Source organism: Mus caroli, chromosome 12, assembly GCF_900094665.2.
Source record: "Mus caroli chromosome 12, CAROLI_EIJ_v1.1, whole genome shotgun sequence".
NCBI lineage: Eukaryota > Metazoa > Chordata > Mammalia > Rodentia > Muridae > Mus > Mus caroli.
Window position 1 is genome coordinate 5,259,483 of NC_034581.1, and position 4,701 is coordinate 5,264,183.

The window sequence follows — 4,701 nt, forward strand, 5'->3', positions numbered from 1 at the left end:
TTTCTTTCTTTCTTTCTTTCTTTCTCTCTCTCTCTCTCTCTCTCTCTCTCTCTCTCTTTCTTTCTTTCTTTCTTTCTTTCTTTCAGACAGGCCTTTATTATATAGCCCTGGTGATCTGGAATTTACTATGTAGATCAGATTGATCATAGACTGACAGAGATCCACCTGCCTCTGCCTCTGCCTCCCAAGTGCTAGGATTAAAGGTATGCACCACGCCCAGTCTCTTTGTCTCTCTCTCTCTCTCTCTCTCTCTCTCTCTCTCTCTCACACACACACACACACACACACACACCACAAGCAATTGTAACTTATAAAGTGCTTATACTGACTCAATCCCAGGACTTTACTGGGAACCAACCCTGAGCCTGTCTGAGACTCAGTAAGAAGCAGTACTTATCCTACACACAGATGCTTAGACTAGGCCTAATCCTCACAGAGAAGATCATAACAGCTCTTTAAAACAATCTCAGACACATACCTGGGAGGCCTGAGATCCTGAGGGGATTCAGTCCTGACGTCTAAATGGGCTCATAAAGAGAGCCGCCAGGGAAGCGAAGAAAGACCCTTTGGAGTCCCTTATCAGGCAACTGGTTTGACATTACCTTTGGAAACCCTCAGGGCTGGGCCCCTCCCTCCTAGTCAGCAATCTAAAAAACAAAGGACAGGAGGAACATGGTTTAATAACTGGATTTAAAAGACTGGGACTGAGTCACGTCTCTGGCACTGGAGGAAGACATGACGCCCTGGACTTCTCAGAAGGTTATTAATGGATAACTTTCTAACCCTGACTCCAGGAGTCACAAATCTTATGAGATTACCACCTAGCAGATTTTTCTGATTGATAAAGATCAAAGTCATACCATTGCTCCCTCCTGAAAGCTCAGTCAGAGTCAGCAGTCAATCATGTGGACAGAGCAAAGCTCTCCAGGAAAGGCCACTCATTCTAGATGCCCCTTAGAAAACACACAAATGCCCATAGAGAACGTTGGTCCACGGAGTGGTCTCTCAGGCAGTTGTGTGCACTCGTTCCACCCCGGGTGTACACCCTCCTCTGCTTTATGATAAACTCTATGTTTTGCCCTGGGATCTGCTGATTTCATCTGAATTCTTCCAACAGAGATAACAGAGGATGAAGTATGTAAAAGAAGATCCACTTTATGATAGTCACAAAATATATCACCCTAAAATCCAAGTTGAGGCCCACTCTGAGTATGTGAAGAGAGACTATACTGGAGCCAAAATGAGGTTGGGATCCTGGGAAGAAAACATGAACTCTACATACTCAAAATAAGTATCCTTATATAGATAGCCCAAGACAGCTGGGATTTATTGATTAAATGAAGGGGGCAGGGTGGGAATGTATCTCAGACAGAGTGCTAGCCTAGCATGTACAAAGCCTTGTTATTGAACAACAGGAACAAAGAATATGAGAGACGTTAGAGAAACCAGTTATTATAGTGACATGGGGGCACTAAGAGCAGTACAAGGCACTGGTTGTGTACCTGTCATCTATGTTATTGGTCCTGGAGGATGGTAGTAAGCAGGAAGAGCTTGCTCCAGGAGTCCTTAGTAATCTTCGGTGTCAGGGAGTCCGCACAGACTGGCTGTGCTGGGTCAGTAACTCAAGTGACTTTGATCTGATCATTCATGTTTTTTCCAGGCTAAAGAATGTTGTGACTCATCCATGTGATGTTTTACATCATGCTTCATACTTAATAATACATGGCAGAGCCAGAGGCATGGCTCAACAGGTGAAGTGCTTGCTTCCCAAGCCTGACAGTCTGTGTTCGATCCCTAGAACCCGGGTGAAAAAGAAAAGAGAACTGACTCCACAAAGTCATCTTCTCATCTCACACATCTGTGGTACACACATTCACACACACACACACATCTGTGGTACACACACTCACACACACACACACACACACATATCCTCATATATACACTCTCTCTCTCACACACACACACAGATACACTCACACACATAGACACACACTCACACACTCACTTAGACAGACACACATTCACACACAGAGACACACAAATACACACACTCACATGCACCCTCACACATAGACACACTCACACATATACATGCTCACACACACTCATACACACAGACACACTCTCACATACACAGATACACACACTCACAAACACAGACACATACATGAACATAATTACACACACACAGATACATACTCACACTCACATACTCACATGCTCACACACAGACACACATACTCATACATTTACATACACACATCCATATAATAATAAGTAATTTTAAAAATAATTAATAATGTTTAAAAATAATAAATGAAAAATACAAACCATAATAATAAATGTGAGAGTCAAGAATGAGGTAAGATGGGTGCTGGAGAGATGGCTCAGTGGTTAGGAACACTGAGTGTTCTTCCAGAGATCCTGAGTTCAATTCCCACCAACCACATGGTAGCTCACAACGCAAGCTGTAAAATGATCAGATGCCCTCTTCTGATGTGTCTGAAGACAGTTACAGTGTACTTATATACATAAAATAAATAAATAATTCTTTTTAAAAAAAAATATAAAGAGTCACTGGGCATCATGGCAAATGCCTGTAGTTATAGAACTTGGGATGGGGATGCAGAGAGAGAGAGAGAGAGAGAGAGAGAGAGAGAGAGAGAGAGAGAGAGAGAGAGAGAGAGAGAGAGAGAATAGAGTAGAGCACCTGCCGCTCAGTCATTGAGGACTGGCATTCAGATCCTGGTTCCTATGTGACAATCAAGGCATCAAGGAAAGTTGAGACAGGAAATCACTGAAGCTTTCAAGCTTCCAGTTTAGCCAAGAAGCCATGAACCCCAGGTTCAGGGAGAGACCCTGCTTCAAAGGCAAAAGAGAAGTTGACCTTTTTTGGCCTCTACGTACACACATGCATACATACCTGCACACACACATGCGCAAAGATATACAAATATGAATAAGGAAATAAGTAAATAAATGTCTTAAAAACAAAACAAAATACTCTTAAGGGCTGGGCATGGTGGTCCATGAGCTTTAGTCCCTCCCAGCACATGGATGCAGAGACAGTCAGATCACCTGAGTTGGATTCCCAGAGACCACATGGTAGAGAGAACAGACTCCATAAAGTTGCCCTCTGACCTTCACAGGCAAGCCGCAGTGTAGGTGCCCACACATGCTTCCCGGCCAGTGGACTAGCCCAACAAGTTCAAGGCCAGATCAGGAATGTTAACCCCAAAGCTGGGAGCCCATCAGCTTCCCTGTCTTTCTTCCAACTGACCAACCCTACACTGGGGAAGGAAGAACTCTCAAAGACCCTTAAACCCTCCAGTATTCAAAGATAAATCATGTTTTGGCTTGGGAAGTCTGCTCTGCAGAGGGGCTGTCTCTGTCTCTGTTTGCCTGCCTGCGTGTGTGTGTGTGTGTGTGTGTGTGTGTGTGTGTGTGTGTGTGTTCTCACCCTTAATGAAAGCCTTTCTTCATCAGCTTCTGTCTGCTATGTCTGAAATTTTCTCTGCTGCTACTTGATGCACTGAAGATTCAGCCTGCCTGTTAATTTTTTTTAACTCCAGAGAAAAAAAGAACCTTAGGAAGACGCCTAGGCAGAAACACTTTATAGCTTTATTTCCCTATGTTTCTATCTTAAAAACATTTTTATTTGTGTGTGTGTCCCTCAGAAGCCAGAAAAGGATGTCTGCTTCCCTGGGACTAACAAGATTTACAGGGAGTTGTGAGCTGCCCAAGTTCCTTAGGTCCTCTGGAAGAGCATTTTTAACCCCTGAACCATGATTCATTCCTTTCTGTTTGAGATAGGGACATGCACATCTCAAGCTGGTCTCTAACTTGCTATATAGCTGAGAATGACCTTCAACTTCCAATCCCCCTGCCTCGGCTTCTGGATTGCTGAGATTACAGGCATGTGCAGGGGCATGTACAACCATGTAGGGGTTATGTAGTGCTAAGGATCAAGCCCGGGGCTTCATGCATGCTTCACACATTCATGCGCATAGCCCTCTTTCCTTTCTCTTTGATTCAGTACAGTCAAAAAGTTATTTTGTGGCACACACATCCACACAACTGGACTTAGGTGTGATGATGCATGCCTATAAGCCCAGCACCTGGGAGGAAGAGGCAGGTGGATCTCCATGAGTTTAAGGCCAACCTGATCTATACAGCAACTTCAGATCACCCAGAGATACTACAGAAGGTGGCTGGGCGAAGACATGCATCTAAGGGTAGGGTACTGTGATGATCTCCAAAATAGTAGTGATGAAACCTTGATGAAACTGAAGACAGACATCTGAACAGAACAGTAACTGGCCCGAGGATGTCTAAGCCCAGGTAAAGGTAGGGGAGTGTCCCTGCTAGAGGACGGTCTGGTCTGGGGTGTGAGGTTCAGAGTGGGTGAGAAAGGCTTTTGCTTCTTTGAGACAGCCCAACACAGAGTAAGAGTCCAGTCAGTGTGTGAATGGTCACAGAATCCAGCATGGACTCTTGGAGCCTGACCACAGCTGGGGCAACAGGAGGCCGCCAGGAGGACAGGAAGATAGTGTGTGGTCAGCAAAGCTCAGAACCGCAGCAGTGGAGGCTGCACCAATGTGAAAGTGATAAGAAAAGATGTTAATGTAAACCTATGTCCTCATCCCAAGCTGAAACAGACTGCCAAGCACAGCCAGGAAACACAAGACTATCCAGACC